This window comes from Bufo bufo, chromosome 3 (genome assembly GCF_905171765.1).
Source record: "Bufo bufo chromosome 3, aBufBuf1.1, whole genome shotgun sequence".
Taxonomy (NCBI): Eukaryota; Metazoa; Chordata; class Amphibia; order Anura; family Bufonidae; genus Bufo; species Bufo bufo.
In genome coordinates, this window is record NC_053391.1 from 682414388 (window position 1) to 682439446 (window position 25059).

The 25059-nt window shown below is 41.4% G+C and overlaps 1 protein-coding gene across 3 annotated transcripts in view; it reads left to right on the plus strand.

The window, feature by feature from the left end:
* Positions 1-5859: 5859 nt before the first annotated feature.
* The window catches only part of WNT11 (Wnt family member 11), an 81338-nt gene continuing 62138 nt past the window's right edge, over positions 5860-25059 (plus strand). The window contains exon 1 of one of the 3 annotated variants that reach the window (XM_040426441.1): positions 5860-6051. The gene's annotated coding sequence lies outside the window, so the exon portion shown is untranslated. Of the gene's footprint in view, positions 6052-11984; positions 12396-25059 lie in introns of those variants that run through there. The other 2 variants (XM_040426443.1, XM_040426442.1) reach the window with 2 other exon arrangements.

Sequence of the window (25059 nt, forward strand, 5' to 3'; positions counted from 1 at the left end):
CCACGGGGAGGTCAGACACTGAGACTTACACAGTGCAGGGTGCAGCAGCACAGAGTATTTCAGGAGAAGATCTTGTAAGCTCTGGCGGTGACCTGTCCTCTCATGTGTAGATGTTTGGACTGTGGGACTGGGAATTTTTCACATCATGAAGCATAGAATGGAGAAAATTGTGAGTTCCAGTTGACAGACAGCGAAAGGTGTATGGCCCTCCCTGCAGCACAGAATATTTCAGGAGAGTCCACTGAGCGTGTAAAAGCCATTGATCTGTTCAATCATGTGCAGCAACCCGGAGGAGAGGCGAGGATGGGAGCAGTGGTAGTCGCTATGATAGTGGTTACAGTTCACAGTGGCAGTCCTCACGCTGGCTCTCCCTAGGCTGTGCAGTGAATGGAAGGTGCACACCTTCTTCCCTTGGGGAACTCCTTGGGCTCTGGGGGCTCCTGTCTGGTGTAGGTGGGGTGCACTTGATGGTGGATGTTTGGTAGGGTGCAAGGCAGGAGGTTAGGAACAGGGCCTGGTGGATGGTGGAGGTAAAGGCCTGGCAGAGTTTAATTATTTTACAGAGCTTACTTTTCCCATTGGCTGTGTATAGGCAGCAGCAATGATGGCAGTAGTAGTCCTTGAGTCTCTCTCCAAATACTTTGCAATCTTCCCAAATTGACTTCAGGCGTGCAGTTCCTACAGCGGGGGTGCAGGTCTTCAAACGGATGGCCAATCCATTAAATAAATGTGTTGGGGGCGTCAAAGCGATATACCCTCTCCACAAGCAGCAAAGTCCAAAGCCATAAACGAGTGTTATCTTTGCTATCATGCTCAGTTCCTTGTGATTCTGAACAGTCTGCAGATGTCTCTTCTGCTTCCCTCAGGGGTTCTTCTAGCATAACTGCTTTTGCTCTGGTAGCTCCTCACTCCACAGGAATGGTATTTTTCCAGGAGAAAAAAATTCTTTCCTTGCTATCAGCTTCTTCCTAGTTTACAAGCTATAGTCTCAAACACAGCCCGAACCAGACTATACTCTAACCTAAGCAAAACTAACCAAGTTTACCAGATGGCTGCCAGATGTTATCTATTTGCATGCCTATATTCAGCCATGTGGGATTACACAGTGCATAACACAGTACATTAACCATTCAGCACCAAATTAGCTTCTTTAACAGTGATCCACTGGGTCACTGCACATGTGTTGATGACTGGACCATGTGACAAAGGTTTTATCAGGACATAAGGATAGAGAAAATCATGAGGTCCAGTTGAGAGAGTGGAAAGTGCAGTAGTACAGAGTATTTTAGCAGAGGCTGCTGATGTTGAGTTGATGTGTGGAACATGGGACTGGGGCTTTGTCGATGAAGAGAGGAATGGAGAAAATTGCCAGGCCCAGTTGACAGATAGCAGAAGATGCAGGTTGCTCTTGGCAGCACAGAGTATTTCAGAATGATCGTTTTTCTGATCTGACCTTGTTGGGGGCGGTAGTGACCTGTATACTACTGTGAGGACAGGACTGCATGTGACGGGGACATTCCCCTCGTGATGTCAGTAGGAGAATGGAGACGGGTGGGAGGTGAATGGTTAGGAGTCATATAGCGGAAGGAACAAGGTCTCCCTGCAGCACAAAGTATTTCAGAAGGGGAATCATCCGCAGAGCCTGTTGTAGCAGGTTTCAACCATCACAGTAATAGGAGTGCAGTGTTGCAATTCAGCTTTCTGTTGAGGGCAGGGATGGACTGGGACAATAAAGTGGCCCTGGACTTCAGCCAGACCGGCCCACTTTATTTTTCCCAAACACACTCAAAAAAGGGGTTATGTCTCTTCAGCAAGTGGCATTTATCTTGTAGAGAAAGTTAATACAAGGCACTTACTAATGTATTGTGATTGTCCATATTGCCTCCTTTGCTGGCGGGAGTCATTTTCCCATCACATTATGCACTGCTCGTTTCCATGGTTTTGACCACCCTGTAATCCAGCAGCGGTGGTCATGCTTGCACACTATAGGAGTAGCCGGGATTGTGGGAGTGCACATAGTTTGGTGCTTTTTTCGACCACCAATGCTGGATTACAGGGAGGTCGTAACCATGATGACGAGCCATGTATAATGTGCTGGGAGACATTTTGTCTCTATGGCACTATCTGCCCTAATAGTGATACAGTGCCCACATAGAGCACGATAGTGCCCTCCTATTCACAGAAAAATAGCGCATTTGTACCCATATAGTACCTACCTAGGTGCATAGAAAGTGCCATACTTTGGCTCTATGTCGGCACTGTATGACTGTGGCCAAAGTACTGTAGGTTTTCACTTTAGGTAGGTACTGTATGGCACCATAAGCAAGAAATACACCATTTATCTGTGCATAACATGGCGCTATCTGAGCACTGTATGACCGTGGGAAGACCTGGGCATACTATGCTCAGATAAGTTGTGTATTTAGTGTCTACAGTGCCCACAAAGTGCCATATCATACCTACCTAGAGCTAAAACGTGGGCAGAAAGTGCCATACTTTGCCTATAATTATACTCTGTCTACACAAGTATGGCGCTTTCCGAGTATGGGTTCTATATGGCACTATGTGGGCACGACAGGCACTAAATGCGCCATTTTGCTGTGGATAGTATGGCACTATCTGCCCACAATCATACAGTGCCCACATAGAACCAAATATCGCCGTACCGTACCCACACTATTATATGGCAGTGCCCAGAGCGCCATATGTTGACTATGTGGGCAGATAGTGCCCTACTATGCCCAGATAAATAGTGCCCTTAGTGACTGCAGTGCCACACTGTACCCACCTAGAGCCAATCTGTGCACAGAAAGTGCCATACTTTGTCCACAGTGACAAAGTGCCCTTTCTGTGCACAGTCTGGCTCCAGGTAGGTATTCTACTACACGTGGGGGCACAGCGCTCATCTCTTTAGTAAAGAGTCTTTACTACCTTACATATTCAGCTCCCGCCTCCAGCCTCCAGTAACAAGTGCGGGCGGCAGCGCTCACTCACTGACGTCACGCGCCTGCGCCGCCTAGTGGGATGAGCAGGCGTGTGACGTCAGTGAGTGAGCGCCGCCCCCACACTGCCTGCTGTTACTGGAGCTTTACCCCCCTGATGCCTGGCGGCCCTGGCCGGCCCATAATTCGATCGGCCCACCGGGATTCTCCCGGTACTCCCGATGGCCAGTCCATCGCTGGTTGAGGGATGGCACCAGCGTGTGGCAAAGCAGATCCAAGGGCCTACTGGTGGAGCCCATAGGAATCTGTAGAGTAAAGCAGATTTATATCTCATGATGACTCCCTCTCACCTATGGCTCTGCTTGTGTGTTAGTCTTCACCGCAGCTCGCCTCTCGCATTCTATTCACGAATCAGGATGAACAGCTGTAGTTTTCCCCTACAAGAAGTCTTATCATGAGGCTGCAGTAGATGATATTGTGGGACACTAGAGAAGTAGGAAGAGAAGTACATTTTTAATCAATGCTGTAATCTCCAGGGACAGTTGCATTTTTCTAAACACGGCTCTTCTTCCTAATCTCCAGTGAATAAGTCATTCTCAAGTATTCTCAATGACGTTCTGGAAATTTTCTACAACCCCCCGATGCAATCACGTTCCATGGAGCTCAGTGCCGAGGCAGATGACACAGACCCCGGTGCGTGGAGCCCTTATGGTGACATGTGACCACATAGGAAATACTTGTGTTACATTGTAACAAGTCATAAAGATAAAAACAAGTGACCCGGGCAATGGTTTATAACTCTGTCCCTGCTGTGGACAGATGGTGTCCAGGGTCAAATATTGCTTTTGTGGCGTCCTACAGCCCACAGGTAGTCCAGGCCCATATACAAGGGTCATGAAAAGATCTGACAATGTGTAAAGAGATATTATTCACATATAGTATCACTGAGCTATACGGAGCAGATAGCTATGAGATGGATGGAGGTAATCGGAGAAATCAAGATCAATGACAAGGCTAAAGGGCCCAACCAGAAGATAGGACATTCTGGATGTTACCGCAGTAGGTGTGGAAACACTGTGTCAACCAACAGATTTGGCTTGGGGCTAATCCTAAGGGCATTATCCTGGAAGTCCTCTTTTATTCACCTCTATACAGGGATTTCGACTTCGCTGCAGGGGAACCACCAGGCTTCTACCTCCTGAAGTAGTCCCTCTGTAGTTCACAGCTGACCCGTGGGGGTCAGAGACACTAGAGCAGGGCACCAGGGGGTCAAGCAAAATCATAGTCAGAGAAAGGACATGGTCAAGGCAGGCAGAGTACAAGCAATACAGTAAACAGTCTAAGGTCAGGGCCAGCAGAGAAGGGTCCATACAGAGGTCAGGCAGCGGACCACCATAATCCTGTAATCGGGCAGACAAATGAATATAGCACACCTTTAATGGAAACTAATAAGCTATGAATCTGTTGCTCAGACACCCTCCCATAGGTGAAGGTGCCTTAAGTATCAATTGGCTGTCGTGAATTAGAGTGCTTGCTGGCCCTTTAAGAGCCAAGAAGAGCGCACAACCCTACGGGCAGAGGACCGAGGCCTTGCTGGCAAGAGGAAGGCTGCAAACAGAAGGCTCCAACTGGAAGAAGATGATAGGAAGCGGAAACCGCGCCTCCCCGGGAGAGCGGGACGGTGACGGGCATGGGCAACTCGTGTAACACTTGAGATAGGCTACCCATGAAAGCACCACGAGTAGTACCAGTACAGGTATACCCATGTATGAGACTATGTTTTATTAGCGGAAAGTGCCATCTGATTTCTGAAACCTTCTAGGTCACCAAAAAGTCCATCTAGTGTGATAGATGAAATAAAAGACAGGAGGGGGATGCAGCTGCAGTTCCTCTCTTTATCCCTGTGTCTGTGAGAGGGGAGGAGGAGCGGCAGGGAGGAGGACATCTGATTGGTTCTGAGTGCTCTGCATTACTGAGCAGCCTGGAGAGAGAGAACGTGCAGACCCTAACATGCAGGACTGACCCTGGGTTCTTGCCGCTTTACAGTCATCGCAGGAGGGATAAAAGTCCTGCTTCTATCACCCAGCATGAAACCCGGCTTAGACGTAATGCTGCATCACCAGGCGGATTCCGGAATCTGGAAAAGCTGGGTGGTTATTGGCGCGCATATTGGTGATTCTCTAGATTTCTTAAGAAAGGGGATACATAAAAAAGGAAACATATGAACATTTCCTGGTGCATGAATAGCATGCTACAGCTACAGTGCAGACTGACACAGCATGCAAATGAGGTCAGACTCTGCACCCCACAAGTTAGTCAAATGTTCTGTGCTCTGTGGACATATTAAAAAGTACCCACCTTTCATTAGCTTCATTTATTTATTTAATCTGCTTCTCCTTTATCTTGGCAGATTTCTCCTTGGGCCCATAGGTGGCGCTGCTGCGTCTGCCGTGATTCTAGTGTTTTAATCAGTGACCAAAAAACAAAAACAAAACAAAAAAAAATCACACCTTTTAGCTTGCGAATTGCCCACTTGGACAGATATAGACTGATGTAGTGGGGCTAGGTTTTCCAAGGCGGCAGAGCTGAGTTTGTCACTTGGTGCAGTCCATGCTGATGTATTCTCCTTAGTTCAGATTCAGCCTGGCTACTCCTATATACATATAGGCCAGCGCATAAATACTATTCAATGGGCAATATAAGGCGTACCCGACGCATCCCAGCTCTATGGATGCATATAGCGCCCTCTATGGACCACCTATACATATCGCTGTATCGGAGTGGCACCGGAATAATACTGCATCCATATTGTACAATCTACCACTGCCGAGCTGCATGTTAATGATTACCCCACGCGTTTCATAAGCCCTGTATGGCATGTACCTCCGTGTAACGTGTATGCAGCGCCCCTCCTGGGTCATGTTTTATGCCTGTGCGCTGTTCAGATGTAAATGCAAATCATTAACTGGTAATTCGTTTTTTTTTTTTACTAGGAGACACTTTGTTGCCTTTTGCAAAATACAAAGGTCGCCGACTGACTGCAAGCGGCACACGAGACGCGTTTCGGGATCTGACTTTACCCTTGAAACGCCTTTCCCTATGGTATAAGGTAAGCACATTCTCATTCCTTTTAAATGTATTCTCTTATATCATTCAATCTTGCGACCAGGAGTTTTATCAGAGGGTTAAACATTAAACCTTGAAATTTAAAAGGACCCTGTTCATCCTCATCTTCCTGGTGCATGAATAAAATGCAAGAGCTACGGTGATCACTGACACCTAGGAAGTGCAGAAGGAGAGAAGAAGCAATACTAGAAGGTCATTTTGGGTTATTTGCGCCCAGGGTTGTAAGGAATTCTGGGCAGCAACCCCAATGGGCATGATAACTGTATTTAAATTTAGATATATTTTTTTTGAAATATCACATTTTTACAATTTTTTTAAAAACTTTTTTTTAAAGCAGATTTATCAGTGTCAGTGCGCGATTGTTCCTCTTGGTCTCTGTTCACCCTGCGGCGTCTGCACTCACTCCCTGACAGGCAGTGATGCCTTTTTAGTGGATCATGTACTTACACTGATTCCTTTTTAATAGACCAGCACTTAAGTGTCAGCTTCTGATGACCTTGGACAAATCGCTATCTCTCCCTCTGACTCACGCACAGCCCTAAAAATAGGCACATTATTGATGTGTGGTCCCTTTAAGAACTTACCGCACACTTGGAATTTTTTAAAGGGGCCATGCACCTATTTCTCATGCTCACGTGAAAATAAATTGCATCTACATTCATGCGCTTGAAGAAGTCACGTGCCTGATGCATGCAGCTCCTCTGCCCCCACGATAACACTTCTTGTCCTGTGCTTCGGCAGGCGGACACTGATAGTCCAAATCGCAATCCATATCCACCACTCTCTGCTGAGGGACTCAGGGGCGCACCACCAATGAGGCCTCAGGCAGCACCAGGTAGGGGCAAGAGGGGGGCAGCGGAAGGGCCATGGGCAATGAGCGCTTTCATTGTGGCAAAGGGGTTAGGTTAAGAAATTGGCATTGGCGGGGGGGGGGGGGGCATTTCAGTTTTCGCCTCGGGCAGCAGGAAAGGCTAGGTGCACCCCTGGATGGGCTGCACCGTGAGAATAGGAAACACTGTATACTGTGTATACTCATGTACTCTCTACACAAACTGTACTACCCCTTTAAAAGCCAAAGATGAATATTTTTCCAGTATCACGCTATCTGACCATTCATATTGGTATGGTCTAAAACTATATAAAAAGTATGGATAACGTAATAGTAAAATAGTAAAATAAATAACAAAAATAGTAAAACAAATAGTCTAAAAATAAATAATATAAGAAAAGATTAAAAAAATATACAGCATTAGGGCTTGTTCACACGAACGTATCGCTTTTTCATTGTTTTGCGGACCGTTTTTCACGGATCCGTTGTTCCGTTTTTTGTTTCCGTTGTGTTTCCGTTTCTGTTCCGTTTTTCCGTACGACATATACAGCATACAGTAATTACATAGAAAAAAATTGGGCTGGGCATAACATTTTCAATAGATGGTTCCGCAAAAACGGAACGGATGCGGAAGACGTACGGATGCATTTCCGTATGTGTTCCGTTTTTTTTTTTTTGCGGAACCATTGACTTGAATGGAGCCACGGAACGTGATTTGCGGGCAATAATAGGACAAGACTCAAAATGTAGCGGAACGGAAATGCAGACATACGGAAACGGAATGCTCACGGAGTACATTCCGTTTTTTTAGCGGACCCATAGAAATGAATGGGACCGTATACGGAACGCAATAAACGTTATATTGTATAGTAAAAATGTATAGTCTATAATAAACAGTAAAAAAGTGATTAAAAAATTCTAAATAATTAAAATAAAATAAAAATACAAAGTAATAATGTAGGAGTAATAATAATAATGTAGGAGTAATAATATATTATCCCCAGGTGAGAGTATTCTGGGAGCTTTTACAATGATCTGATCATATATTTTAGGCGGGATCCACACAGGCTGTTTTTAATGCAGTTTTTTTGAGCCACAGCCGGGAGTGAGTACAAGAAGGAAAAGTATGGCGGACGGACTGGTACGCCTCCTATGTTTTGGATCCACTGCTGTGTGAGGCTTAAGAAACCTGTCAACTGTTTCTGACTGATGGAACGGCATCGGTCTAAGGGCTCATGCACACGAACGTATGTATTTTGCGGTCCGCAAAATATGGCTGACGTCCGCGTGCATTCCGTATTTTGCAGAACGGAACAGCTGGTCCCTAATAGAACAGTCCTATCCTTATCCGTAATGCGGACAATAATAGGACATGTTCTATTTTCTGGCGGAACGGAAATACGGACATATACGGAAACGGAATACACACGGAGTAACTTCCATTTTTTGCGGACCCATTGAAGTGAATGGTTCAGCATATAGACCTCAGAAAAACAGGCACGGAAAGAAAATACGTTCGTGTGCACGAGCCCTAAGAGTGAGTGCGCACATGGCCTTTTAGTGATGTTGTTTTTGTTTTTTTTTGGAGCGTTTTTTGCACTTATTTGTTTTTTTTGTGTATTTTTGCTGTAAAAACGACAGTCGGGGGTCTACAGGAAATATAAAAGCGCAGGACACACAAAGGTGTTTTTTTTTTTTGCTCCTGTCATTTCTTTTCATTAGTTTGCATTTTTTTTGGCCTTTCTTTGTTTTTGTTTTTATACACCGCATGCTGGAGCGCTTGGCGGTTTTGCAGGAGTTTTCACATCACCTCCATAGGAGAAAAACGCTATGAAGAAAACGCCAATGCGCAAACACACTGTATGGATAAAAAAAAATAATTGTACAAAAATGCAAGTAGTCAAAAAACTGCATGGATTTATTGTTTGTTTTTTTTTACTTGTACAACGCCAGACAAAATCTGTGTGTGCCGGGATCCCCAGAGAACGTCCGCACCTGACTGAAATCAGGAAATCCGTAGCAGAAAACAATGCACCAAATGCAGGTTTTCTGCACGCAATTCTGGGACAGAAAATTGGCAAAGTATCCGCTATGTGTGAACATGAACATAACCTTAGGCTGAATTCACACCCAACAATTTTTGATAGATAGATTAAGGAGATAGATAGATAGATAGATAATAGATAGATAATAGATAGATATTAGATAGATAGATAGATAGATAATAGATAGATAGATAATAGATAGATAATAGATAGATAATAGATAGATAATAGATAGATAATAGATAGATAGATAGATAGATAATAGATATTAGATAGATAGATAAATAGATAGATAGATAATAGATAGATAGATAGATAATATATAGATAGATATGAGATAGATAGATAGATAGATAGATAGATAGATAGATAGATAGATATGAGATAGATAGATAATAGATAGATAGATAATAGATAGATAATAGATAGATAGATAGATAATAGATAGATAATAGATAATAGATAGATAGATAGATAGATAGATAGATAGATAGATAGATAATAGATAATAGATAGATAATAGATAATAGATAGATAGATACATAAAAGATAGATAATAGATAATAGATAGATAGATAGATAATAGATAGATAGATAATAGATAGATAATAGATAGATAGTTAATAGATAGATAGATAATAGATAGATAATAGATAGATAATAGATAGATAGATAGATATGAGATAGATAGATAATAGATAGATAATAGATAGATAGATAATAGATAGATAGATAGTTAATAGATAGATAATAGATAGATAATAGATAGATAATAGATAGATAGATAGATAGATAATAGATAGATAATAGATAGATAATAGATAATAGATAGATAATAGATAGATAGATAATAGATAGATAGATAATAGATAGATAATAGATAGATAGATAGATAGATAATAGATAGATAATAGATAATAGATAGATAGATAGATAGATAGATAATAGATAATAGATAGATAATAGATAGATAGATACATAAAAGATAGATAATAGATAATAGATAGATAGATAGATAATAGATAGATAGATAATAGATAGATAATAGATAGATAGTTAATAGATAGATAGATAATAGATAGATAATAGATAGATAATAGATAGATAGATAGATATGAGATAGATAGATAATAGATAGATAATAGATAGATAGATAATAGATAGATAGATAGATAATAGATAGATAATAGATAGATAATAGATAGATAATAGATAGATAGATAGATAGATAGATAATAGATAGATAATAGATAGATAATAGATAATAGATAGATAATAGATAGATAGATAATAGATAGATAATAGATAATAGATAGATAGATAATAGATAATAGATAGATAATAGATAGATAGATAATAGATACATAGATAATAGATAGATAGATAATAGATAGATAATAGATAGATAATAGATAATAGATAGATAATAGATAATAGATAGATAATAGATAGATAATAGATAATAGATAGATAGATGATAATAGATAGATAGATAGATAATAGATAGATAGATAGATAATAGATAGATAATAGATAGATAATAGATAGATAATAGATAGAGAGATAGATAATAGATAGATAGATAGATAGATAATAGATAGATAGATAGATAGATAATAGATAGTTAATAGATAGATAGATAATAGATAGATAGATAGATAGATAATAGATAGATAGATAGATAGATAATAGATAATAGATAGATAATAGATAGATAATAGATAGATAGATAGATAATAGATAGATAATAGATAATAGATAGATATGAGATAGATAGATAGATAGATAGTTAATAGATAGATAGATAATAGATAGCTAGATAGATAATAGATAGATAGATAGATAGATAGATAGTTAATAGATAGATAATAGATAGATAGATGATAGATAGATAATAGATAGATAGGTAATAGATAGATAGATAATAGATAGATAGATAGATAATAGATAGATAGATAATAGATAATAGATAGATAATAGATAGATAGATAGATAATAGATAGATAATAGATAGATAGATAGATAGATAGATAATAGATAGATAATAGATAGATAGATAGATAATAGATAGATAATAGATAGATAGATAATAGATAGATAGTTAATAGATAGATAATAGATAGATAATAGATAGATAGATAATAGATAGATAATAGATAGATACATAGATAGATAGATAATAGATAGATAGATGATAGATAGATAGATAGATAGATAGATAGATAGATAGATAGATAGATAATAGATAGATAGATAATAGATAGATAGATGATAGATTGATAGATAATAGATAGATAGATAGATGATAGATTGATAGATAGATAGATAGATAGATAGATAGATAATAGATAGATAGATAATAGATAATAGATAGATAATAGATAGATAGATAATAGATAGATAATAGATAGATATGAGATAGATAATAGATAGATAGATAATAGATGATAGATAGATAGATAGATAATAGATAGATAGATAATAGATAGATAGATAATAGATAGATAGATAGATAATAGATAGATAATAGATAGATAATAGATAGATAATAGATAGATAGATAATAGATAGATAGATAATAGATAGATAGATAATAGATAGATAGATAGATAATAGATAGATAATAGATAGATAATAGATAGATAATAGATAGATAGATAGATAATAGATAGATAATAGATAGATAATAGATAATAGACAGATAGATAGATAGATATAAAATGAAATGTTTAGATAGATTTTTATACATTTACATATTTGATAGAAATACTAACATATGTTTATTCTTATATAGATAATTCTATCTCATTATCTATTTCAATAATATAGGACTATATAATTATTACAGCCTCTCTGTCACTTCTTGCACTGTGGGGGCCCCTGGTGTCAGGAAGCTGCTCTTAGGGGCCCTGCTCCCTATAGATGGATGCAGAAGCCCCCCACCCTGCAGCACATCGCATCTCCCCTCTCCTGCTGGTGCTGAGGAATCTGCACATTCACTGAATACATCAAACAGTCACTTGTAGCCGCAGATCCGGGCCCTTTGTTATGGTAATGCCGCCTGACATCATCCTGTGATCAAAGCCAATGGCAGAGCATATAAGAGGTCGGCAGCCTGAGCCGCCGCACACTGGCCTGTAGCTGGCAGCAGCGTCCTCCTGCGCACAGTGCTGCTGCTGACGGCTGCCCCGGCTCTGGAGCTACACCCTGCCTGCTCTCTGGGACTTACGGGAGGCTGTGGGAAGTTTGGGTTTATCTGCAGCCTTGGAGGATCCTTCCCCTCACAGAGGAGTCACCACCTTCACTGCACAGGACCCGGCTGGGGCTGCAGACACCATGGTGAGTTCCTCCGCCGCGGCGCTCCTCTCTGCTTCACTTGTGCAGAAGTTTTGGGAACTTTTTGTGCAGAGATGTGATTGTTGGGACCTGGGAATATTGATGTCACCAGAAGAGGTGAGGAGCCTGAGGATGGGACAGAAGGCTGGTGAGGAGGGACTGCTCCTCCTGGACTGTAGGGTCCCTGCCAGAAGACACAGGCTGCATCTATCTAATGTCTATTATCTATTATCTATCTATCTATTATCTATCTAATGTCTATTATCTATTATCTATCTATCTATTATCTATCTATCTATTATCTATCTATCTATTATCTATCTATTATCTATCTATTATCTATCTATCTATTATCTATCTATCTATTATCTATCATCTATCTATTATATATCTATTATCTATTATCTATCTATATATCATCTATCTATCATCTATCTATCTATCTATCTATCTATCTATCTATCTATCTATCTATCTATCTATCTATCTCATATCTATTATCTATCTATTATCTATCTATCTATCTATCTATTATCTATCTATCTAATATCTATCTCTAAACCTTACATTTTAATGCTTCTTCTAATATGTACATGAGTTAAATAGATAGATATGAGATAGATAATATATAGATATCTGATTGGTAAATAGTGTTTGTAAGTGAGAGGACAGTGCAGGGGGGATGACTAGTAGACAGACAGCTAATAAGTAATGAGATACATTAGCTATCTAGATCTACTGATACAAATAGATGATAAATAATTATATAAATATCTGTTTACATCTCTTTTTCACATGTTTGGAGTGCTGCAGAATTTTTTACATTGTGTGTAGATAATAGATATGAGATTGGTAAATAGTGGTGTAAGAAAATACAATCTAGGTTGCATGAATCAAGCTAGACCTGGATGGATAGATAGATAATAGATAGATAGATAGATAGATAGATAATAGATAGATAATAGATAGATATGAGATATGAGATATGAGATAGATGATAGATATAGATAGATGATAAATATAGATAGATATGAGATATTAGATAGATAGATAGATAGATAGATAGAACAATGCCGGTGCCTCGGGGTGGCAGTGATGGCTGAGGAGAACACAGAGGGGGTTGCAGATGAAGAAGACCAGTAAAAGAGAATAGAGATAATGGGACAATACCCGGAGGACAATGCAGGGTAATGATTACAGGAGGGGCGCAGCCCAGGGACCTGGGGACAGAGTGTGGGAATCAGCAGAGACCCCCCCAAATGATGGACAATCTCCATGAATCACCATTGTACGTGTCTACGGCATGGGCCGTGGTATGATGGGGGTTATGAGTCTCCCATATACTGCAGGAGGGAGCGGGTCCTACTGCCTTATACATAGGTACTGAGGTGACCCCCATCAGGTGTGATACTGTAAGGTGGCATCCTGTATCTAAGCCTACCATGTGCCATACTGTCATGAGGAGCTAGTGTATCAATGTATCTAAGCCTATGGTGAGTGACACTGGCTGATAAGACTTTGTATCCAAACTTATTCTGTGATATACTGTTTATTTATCTGTTGTATTTAAGTCAACTCCTGATGTAATAAATCTATCATGTTTGATTCCGTCTGCTAAACTGTGTATCTAATCCTATCTTCTGTGATACTGTCTGCTGAGCCGTGTATCTAATCCTATCACGTGTGATACTGTCTGCTAAGCTGTGTATCTAATCCTATCCTGTGTGATACTGACTGCTGAGCTGTGTATCTAATCCTATCCTGTGTGATACTGTCTGCTGAGCTGTGTATCTAATCCTATCCTGTGTGATACTGTCTGCTGAGCTGTGTATCTAATCCTATCATGTGTGATACTGTCTGCTGAGCTGTGTATCTAATCCTATCACGTGTGATACTGTCTGCTGAGCTGTGTATCTAATCCTATCCTGTGTGATACTGTCTGCTGAGCCGTGTATCTAATCCTATCATGTGTGATACTGTCTGCTGAGCTGTGTATCTAATCCTATCCTGTGTGATACTGTCTGCTGAGCTGTGTATCTAATCCTATTATGTGTGATACTGTCTGCTGAGCTGTGTATCTAATCCTATCATGTGTGATACTGTCTGCTGAGCTGTGTATCTAATCCTATCCTGTGTGATACTGTCTGCTGAGCCGTGTATCTAATCCTATCCTGTGTGATACTGTCTGCTGAGCTGTGTATCTAATCCTATCCTGTGTGATACTGTCTGCTGAGCTGTGTATCTAATCCTATCATGCGTGATACTGTCTGCTGAGCTGCTGTATCTAATCCTATCATGTGTGATACTGTCTGCTGAGCTGTGTATCTAATCCTATCCTGTGTGATACTGTCTGCTGAGCTGTGTATCTAATCCTATTATGTGTGATACTGTCTGCTGAGCTGTGTATCTAATCCTATCATGTGTGATACTGTCTGCTGAGCTGTGTATCTAATCCTATCCTGTGTGATACTGTCTGCTGAGCCGTGTATCTAATCCTATCCTGTGTGATACTGTCTGCTGAGCTGTGTATCTAATCCTATCCTGTGTGATACTGTCTGCTGAGCTGTGTATCTAATCCTATCATGCGTGATACTGTCTGCTGAGCTGCTGTATCTAATCCTATCATGTGTGATACTGTCTGCTGAGCCGTGTATCTAATCCTATCCTGTGTGATACTGTCTGCTGAGCTGTGTATCTAATCCTATCATGTGTGATACTGTCTGCTGAGCTGTGTATCTAATCCTATCATGTGTGATACTGTCTGCTGAGCTGTGTATCTAATCCTATCCTGTGTGATACTGTCTGCTGAGCTGTGTATCTAATCCTATCATGTGTGATACTGTCTGCTGAGCTGTGTATCTAATCCTATCCTGTGTGATACTGTCTGCTGAGCCGTGTATCTAATCCTATCCTGTGTGATACTGTCTGCTGAGCTGTGTATCTAATCCTATCCTGTGTGATACTGTCTGCTGAGCTGTGTATCTAATCCTATCATGCGTGATACTGTCTGCTGAGCTGCTGTATCTAATCCTATCATGTGTGATACTGTCTGCTGAGCCGTGTATCTAATCCTATCCTGTGTGATACTGTCTGCTGAGCTGATCTGTGTAAACAATCTTGCAGTCCTCTTCTTAAAGGGACACACACAGTAATTTTCATCTCACAGGTCTGCAGTGAAGAGCAGGTTGCGGAGCATAGTGGTGACATTGTGGCCTCGGTATGAAGGAGGGTCTCATGAAGGTGGGGGGATTACCTGGGGTGAGACGGATCTATTTTAATCTCTACAACCATGTGAAGCGTTCATGAGTCCGGGGCTGGGGGGGGGGGTGCTGGTTGGGGGAGGTTGCCCCTGGTCTCTAATTTTGTAATTGAAAATAAATGTCGCCAAATGAAAGTCTGTGTGAGACGTTTCAGCCGCCTGACAAGTGCGAGAGCTGGAGGGGGGGGGGGGGGGGGGGCAGTCACGGTACAGGACAAGTCTCCGGAAATGCTAGGTGACCCAGGGGAGAGCGGCGACCACTGATAGAGAACATTCTCTCCAAATATCTAAGCTTATCCTTTGTGATACTGTCTGCTGAGCTGTGTATCTAATCCTGTCCTATGTGAAACTGTCTGCTGATCTGTGTATCTAATCCTATCATATGTGATACTGTCACTCAGCCGCTGTATCTAATCCTATCATGTGTGATACTGTCTGCTGAGCTGTGTATCTAATCCTCTCCTGTGTGATACTGTCTGCTGAGCCGTGTATCTAATCCTACTCTGTGTGATACTGTCTGCTGAGCTGTGTATCTAATCCTCTCCTGTGTGATACTGTCTGCTGAGCCGTGTATCTAATCCTACTCTGTGTGATACTGTCTGCTGAGCTGTGTATCTAATCATATCATGTGTGATACTGTCTGCTGAGCTGTGTATCTAATCCTATCATGTCTGATACTGCCTGCTGAGCTGTGTATCTAATCCTATCATGTGTGATACTGTCTGCTGAGCTGTGTATCTAATCCTATCCTTTGTGATACTGTCTGCTGAGCTGTGTATCTAATCCTATCATGTGTGATACTGTCTGCTGAGCCGTGTATCTAATCCTATCATGTGTGATACTGCCTGCTGAGCTTTGTATCTAATCCTATCCTGTGTGATACTGCCTGCTGAGCTGTGTATCTAATCCTATCATGTGTGATACTGCCTGCTGAGCTGTGTATCTAATCCTATCCTGTGTGATACTGTCTGCTGAGCTGTGTATCTAATCCTATCATGTGTGATACTGCCTGCTGAGCTGTGTATCTAATCCTATCCTGTGTGATACTGTCTGCTGAGCTGTGTATCTAATCCTATCATGTGTGATACTGTCTGCTGAGCTGTGTATCTAATCCTATCTTGTGTGATACAGCCTGCTGAGCTGTGTATCTAATCCTATCCTGTGTGATACTGCCTGCTGAGCTATGTATCTAATCCTATCATGTGTGATACTGTCTGCTGAGCTGTGTATCTAATCCTATCATGTCTGATACTGCCTGCTGAGCTGTGTATCTAATCCTATCATGTGTGATACTGTCTGCTGAGCTGTGTATCTAATCCTATCCTGTGTGATACTGTCTGCTGAGCTGTGTATCTAATCCTATCCTGTGTGATACTGTCTGCTGAGCTGTGTATCTAATCCTATCCTGTGTGATACTGTCTGCTGAGCTGTGTATCTAATCCTCTCCTGTGTGATACTGTCTGCTGAGCTGTGTATCTAATCCTATCCTGTCTGATACTGTCTGCTGAGCTGTGTATCTAATCCTATCCTGTGTGATACTGTCTGCTGAGCTGTGTATCTAATGCTATCATGTGTGATACTGTCTGCTGAGCTGTGTATCTAATCCTATCCTGTGTGATACTGTCTGCTGAGCTGTGTATCTAATCCTATCCTGTGTGATACTGCCTGCTGAGCTGTGTATCTAATCCTATCATGTGTGATACTGTCTGCTGAGCTGTGTATCTAATCCTATCCTGTGTGATACTGTCTGCTGAGCTGTGTATCTAATCCTATCCTGTGTGATACTGTCTGCTGAGCTGTGTTTCTAATCCTATCCTGTGTGATACTGTCTGCTGAGCTGTGTATCTAATCCTCTCCTGTGTGATACTGTCTGCTGAGCTGTGTATCTAATCCTATCCTGTGTGATACTGTCTGCTGAGCTGTGTATCTAATCCTATCCTGTGTGATACTGTCTGCTGAGCTGTGTATCTAATCCTATCATGTGTGATACTGTCTGCTGAGCTGTGTATCTAATCCTATCCTGTGTGATACTGTCTGCTGAGCTGTGTATCTAATGCTATCATGTGTGATACTGTCTGCTGAGCTGTGTATCTAATCCTATCCTGTGTGATACTGTCTGCTGAGCTGTGTATCTAATCCTCTCCTGTGTGATACTGTCTGCTGAGCTGTGTATCTAATCCTATCCTGTGTGATACTGTCTGCTGAGCTGTGTATCTAATGCTATCATGTGTGATACTGTCTGCTGAGCTGTGTATCTAATGCTATCATGTGTGATACTGACTGCTGAGCTGTGTATCTAATCCTATCCTGTGTGATACTGTCTGCTGAGCTGTGTATCTAACTTAACTCATGTGAACCAAACCAGAGACTTTTCCAAAAGGAAGATAGGTCTTTGTCCCAAGTCACTGCAGAGCTATCTATTATCATCTCATTGTAGTATAGCTTAAAGGGGTTGTCCTATCTGACATATTGCTGACCTATCGCTTTGATTTGCCGCCAATGTCTGATAGATGCAGGTCCCAGCAATCTCTATTATGAGTGAATGAGGGGCGAAAATACCCGAGTACACCTGCTTGGCTCTTTTTGGAGCTCCCATAATAGAGAGCAGGCTGTACATGTCCGGTGCTCTAATTCCTCGCTTTGAGGACCCCATTCTAGAGATAGGTGGGACCTGCACCTATCGGACATTCGTGGCATATCCCAGTAAGTGCAAGATGGGTGAGCCTACCCCTTACTGGTCACTACACACATTTCTAGTGTTCTAGCTTAGTAACAGTGTGTACGTCAGCTCCTGTGGTGGTCTAAGATTTATCTATCTATCTATCTATCTATCTATCTATCTATCTATTATCTATCTATTATCTATCTATCTATCTATCTATCTATCTATCTATTATCTATCTATCTATCTATCTATCTATCTATTATCTATCTATTATCTATTATCTATCTATCTATCTCCTATCTATCTATTATCTATCTATTATCTATCTATCTATCTATTATCTATCTATCTATCTATCTATCTATCTATCTTTCTATCTATCTATCTATCTATTATCTATCTATCTATCTATCTATCTATCTATCTATCTATCTATCTATCTATCTATCTATTATCTATTATCTATCTATTATCTATTATCTATCTATCTATCTATTATCTATTATCTATCTATTATCTATTATCTATCTATCTATCTATCTATCTATCTATCTATCTATCTATCTATTATCTATCTATTATCTATTATCTATCTATCTATCTATTATCTATCTATTATTTATTTATTATCTATCTATTTACTATCTATCTATTATCTATCTATTATCTATCTATTATCTATCTATCTATCTATCTATCTATTATCTATCTATTATCTATTATCTATCTATCTATCTATTATCTATCTATTATTTATTTATTATCTATCTATTATCTATCTATTATCTATCTATTATCTATCTATCTATCTATCTATCTATCATCTATCTATTATCTATCTATCTATCTATCTATCTATCTATCTATCTATCTATCTATCTATCTATCTATCATCTATCTATTTACTATCTATCTATCTATCTATCTATCTATCTATCTATCTATCTATCTTTATATCTAGACTACAGAGTGTCAGTCCTTTGAGGCTGTATGTGGAGATGTGAGTGGACACTCAGTCGACACAAGTGAGATACAATGTCCGCCTGCTGTTAGAAATGACCCACCAACAGCATTTATCCCCTTCCATGGGGCCCCTTGTGATCCCAAGAATGGGGGTCCGCAGGCCACTATCCCGCCAGTTCCATAGAATTAAATGGAGCTGTGGACCAACATGCGTCCTACTACTTCATTCAAACAGGGGACTTAGGGACCCCCAGCCCATAATGCTGCTGCCACAAAACATGTCTGGGAACGCCAGACTTGTGCAGAAATTTTTCTTTTTTTTTTGGGCTTTTATTGCTCAAAAATTGTATTTGTGCAGAGTTTTTTTTTATTTTATTATTTTTTTTTTTTGCATGTCTTGCGTTTTATATAGGAATGTACGGTATATGTCCCTCCAGAGAGCAGTATACAAAAAAGTGATGGAAAAAAATGTTGTTAAAAAATGTAACGCACATTGGAAAATAAAATCAATGGCTTAAAAAAAATGCAAAAAGCACAGTTGCATTTAATAATTCCCTTTGGCTTCCATGTAACGCCTGGAGCGAAAAATGGCAGTAAAAAAATGGGAGCAAAAAATGCGGATTACACGTGGAAGGTGTCGGTATTTTGCGGATGCGTGGCTTGCGGACTGAATACAGACCCGCTCGTGTGCAGGAGGCCTTGATCTGCCATCCCGAGAAGTCGTCTGGTTTTGAAATGTTTGATGAGCTTTGTTTTTTTTTTCTTGTAATTTTTTTTTTTTTACTGTTGTAACTATGTGATGGGATTAAGTGTGAATGCAGATGTAGCAGAGGTGAATTTGTTATTATTTTCATTTGTGCTGGGTGATAGGCTCACTATAGGCTTTAACGGTAGTACTGACTACAACCACAAAGAACACATCATCCTATGCGTTATAGCAAGCGACAAACACATCTCTCCTGCGCCTGTAACTGGTATGGATGAAATACTGATGGTTCCACTTTAAGAAACACAGAAACAAGACAGAAACTAAATATTTTTAATTCAAAAGTATCCATTTACAGATGTAGCAAAGTGTGACCGCTTGTGAAGTTAAGCATTGCTAGGTCTGTTTTCAGCTCTGTTTTGTAGATATCGATGTAGCAGAGTCGAGTCTCATAATTACCAGTGCACGCTTCAGTTTAGACATTTTTTTTAGGTTTATCTGCAGCCTCATGTAAATGCACAACAAACAAAGCACCGTATCAGCTCTGCTGCATCTGAATCGCATTGCTTGTTTGTATTTCAGTCCGTAAAAAAATACGGATACCTTCCGTGGGCTTTCTGCATTTTTCTCTCTCCCATCAATAGAAATGGCGATTCCCTCCTCGATACGGACCAGAGTAGGACGCGTACGCGGAACGGCCGTACAGATGCGGACGGCACACATGACATCCGTGTTCTGTCCATTTCTTTTATGCGGACCCATAGAAATGAATGGGTCGGCATGTGATCCGCGCAAAATGCAGATCAGACGCTGATGCAAAATACGGTCTGTGCGCAACTGACAAACACAACCCTGCTGCCCAGCTTTGCTACTTACACCAGTTACACGACTGCCTTTTTACATGGCAAACTCAGCTTTGTTATAACTCACGCGCACAACCCTCCTAATCCTGACCAAATTAATACCACTACATCTGAAAAACACGGCTCTGCAGCAAACTGAGCTCTGCTGCTCCTGACAGACTCGGCTCTGCTTTTAACGTCAATCAGCAAAAAGTTCTCGGAATTCTGACCAAATGGGCACTGCTGACTTCAATAATAAAATAATAAAAATAAAAAAATTATTTAGCGCCACCATATTCCGCAGTGCTTGACAAATTGAGCTCTGCTAAATCGACTTGAATGCATCATATGCACTCAGCTCTGCTAATTCTGACCAGTCGGCATCTCACGAAAATCTTTTTTTTATTTATTATTTTTTTTTTTTTAAATCAGGGCAATTTATTTCTACTTTATCCTGACAAATTCAACTCCACTGTATCTGACAAACACAGCTCTGCTATGTCTGGCAAAATCATCTGTGGAAAGGAATAGCTAAGCCTTGTCTTCCTCTGCCTCCTCCCAGTGACTGTGTGTAATAAATATTGATAAAAATATTAGTTTTATCGTATTTTTCCAATATCAGGAAGCAGAATTGTGAATGCAGCTCTGTAGCACTGGGCACTTCTGCCACTGCTCCTAAAGGGGGCGCCAACAATGTCCTGGCACAAGCTGCAAATTTTAAAATGCATTGTATAGCGGTATTATTTAGACATCGTATAGGGCTGATTTATGTATCATTTGCTCCATGTGAGCACTGTATGGCGGTATTTACACGTGTGGCGCCGTACGGTACAGTTTTGCAGTGTATGATGATGTTGAGGCTGTATAGCATTGTCATTTAGCCAGCTGTATGGCAGTGTTATTAGGACACCATACTGTATGGCACTTATATGGCAGCACATATGAAGGGGGGGGGGTGACCAGTAGGGACCACACATGGCACCGTCCATCCTAAGGGCAGCCCTGATTTTAGCTTATCACATCGGGGCGATCAGGAGGTGGAGCTTTGCATATTTGCATAAAAGGGGTGTTTCTATAAGAGGAGATTTTGTGCATGCAACCAATCAGTTTTCTTCTTGCTAGAAAATTAAAAAAACTGGGTCCTGATTGGCTTGTCAGTGGCCCAGCCTCCACCAGGAAGTGTTGTCATAGGCTAGAGAATTTCAGAGAGCGCCCCTTTAAGGTTTTGACCTGTCCAATAAGAGGGTTGACAGGATCCATTTTTATTGGAGGTGCATATAAAGTGTCGTTCTCTTGGTTCCCAACCCTCTAGCTTTGCTTGTAGTAGTTAGTACTTATGCTGCTTGTGCTGATATTTAGCAGCTGGTCAAGCAGAGCTGCAGTGTAAAGCATAGGGGAACGACAGAGCAGCAGTATGAGCCTCTCTGATAAGGCAGGAGGTGGAGTTCAGACTATCACAGACTCCAACAGACAATGCAGCTGAGCTGGAGTCAGTGCTCCTAGCTGTGCCCTGATGTGTAGTGTATCCGGGCCTGACCTAGTCCTCCTCGCACAGCTGCATTCTGTTACAGTGTAGCCTGAATCCAGGACAGGAGAGAGGATTGTCCAGACCACCAAGAGAGTCTGGAAAAGCTGCGTGACAACCCCTATGAAAGCTGTAACAGCAGCCATGTGGGTTGTCACCCAGCTTTCCTAGAGGTTGATATATAACTAATAACTCATCATAATTTTAAATCAGTGGGTGACAACCAATACAGCAGCTATGGGGTTGTCACCCATATGAGGATCTAAATTCCCATTGCCTCTGCTTCCTCTTTACTGCTTGTGTGTCAGTATATACTGCGGTACTCGCATTCTATTCATAAACAGGAATGCTGAGGATGCACATCTATAGACGAGCGATGGCATAGCGATTGTTCCTCTTCATGCTGCGGAGGAGATCGCTGCATGTAATACAGGCGATTGCGGGGAGGGCACATTGGCTGTGTAATACAGGATTTAGAGCAGGGATGCCCGAGCTGCGGACCTCCAGCTGCTGCAAAACTACAACTCCCAGCATGCCCTGATAGCTGAAGGCCGTCCAGGCATGATGGAACTTGTAGTTTTGCAACAGTTGGAGGGCCGCAGGGTGGGCATTCCTGCTTTAGGGCTCATTCACACGACCGCATGAATGGGTTCGCCTACGTTCCGCAATTTTGCAGAAAGCGTGTGGACCCATTCATTTCAATGGGGCCGCAAAAGACGCGGACAGTACGCCGTTGCATCTGAACTTCAATTTAAGGGCTCACGGACGTATTTCCTTTCCGTGTCTGCTCTGTTTTTTTTTTTTGTGGACCGTATGCGGAATCTTTCAGTTCAATGGGTCTGCAAAAAAAAAACGGAAGTTACTCCGTGTGCATTCCGTTTTCGTATGTCCGTTCTGCAAAAAGATAGAACATGTCTTATTACTGTCCACATAACAGACAAGGATAGGACTGTTCTATTAGGGGCCAGCTGTTCCGTTCCGCAAAATACGGAATGCACACGGACGTTATCCGAATTTTTTGCGGATCCGTTTTTAGCGGACCGCAAAATACATACGGCCGTGTGCATGAGGCCTAAGGGGGAGGGGTTCATGGTTGCTGAAAAAAACAACAAAGAGCCGTCCTTTAAATGAAGGCGCGCCGTATCAAAGGGCTTCACATCCTACTCCGTTATTCAGTGGGGATGTTGGGTGGAGTAGGTGGACAGAGAAGACATTCTTTATAATGGTTGGGATCCACCTTAAATCTTTTCTTAAAGGCACAGTAGGAGACGTAAAATCTGCCAGAGGCCTCATGATGCGACGGTTTATTAGCACCTATGGATACAAGGGCTGAACAAACAGCCCGGAGGGTCATCGTTACAGGCAGTGATTGCGGGTCTTCCCTCCACACACACACAAACCAGCTGCAAAAATACAGTGTACAGCTTTTAGGATATGATGGGAGTTGTAGTTTTGCGACAGCTGGAGGCTGACAAATCATCCACTGCTAGACAGTACATCAAAGGGATATTCCCGTTTTACATCGTTGTGACTTAGCGGGCAGTGGGTGTGACTTAGTCAGAAGGGGGCGTGGTCACAGATGGCGTAAACTAAGTCAGGTTGTCCAGACATGATCCAGATATCACATGGGCTCCGGCTGGAGGATAAACCTGGTGCAGCCAGAAACACCTTCGGCCTCATGCACACGACCGTTGTTCTGGTCTGCATCCGAGCCACAGGTTTTGCGACCCGTTCACTTCAGTGGGGATGCAAAAGACGCGGACAGCACTCCGTGTGCTTTTCGCATCCGTTGCTCTGTTCCGTGGCCCCGCCAAAAAATATATAACCTGTCCTGTTCTTGTCCGTTTTGCGGACAAGAATAGGCAGTTATATTAATGGCTGTCCGCACCGTTCCTCAAATTGCGGAACGCACGCGGATGAAATCCGTTTTTTGCAGATACGCAGTTTGTGGACCGCAAAACACACAACGGTCGTGTGCATGAGGCCTTCTCCTGAGAATCTGTGAAATCTACTCCGGATTCTTCTCTGCAGAGGCTTCATTTTCCTGGTGCTCGGACCTTCTAAATGTGCGCCAAAATGATGTACCGTATGGCGCTATTGTGTGTTCAGTGTAACAGCTGTATGGCAGTGTTAGAGCGGTATTACTGTCCATCTCTCACACTCCAGAGCAGAACATCATCGGCCATTATATAGTATTATCATTAATCTATTTGGGGGAATTTATGAGCTGATGTATCTTCAACTGCTAGGCTTAGATACACCAGCTCTTCATATAGTATCACACATATCGTGTGATACTACATGCAGAGCTGGTGTATCTAAGCCTTTCCTGTGATACTACATGCAGAACGGGTGTATCTAAGCCTATCATGTGATACTACATGCAGAGCTGGTGTATCTAAGCCTATTGTGTGATACTATATGCATAGCTGGTGTATCTAAGCCTATCGTGTGATACTACATGCAGAACTGGTGTATCTAAGCCTATCATGCAGAGCTGGTGTATCTAAGCCTATTATGTGATGCTACATGTAGAACTGGTGTATCTAAGCATATCATGTGATACTGTATCCAGAACTGGTGTATCTAAGCCTATCATGTGATACTATATGCAGAGCTGCTGTATCTAAGCCTCTCAGGTCACATCTGTGATGCTGTCTGCTGACTTGCAAATCGCAACTACTGTGCTCGATACTGTATGCATAGCTGGTGTATCTAAGCCTATTGTGATACTGTGTGCTGGGATGCTGTATCTAAGCCTGTTGGGATGCTGTATGGTAATGTTTCGGTCCCATATGACGGCTGCTCTGTCCAGTCTAGG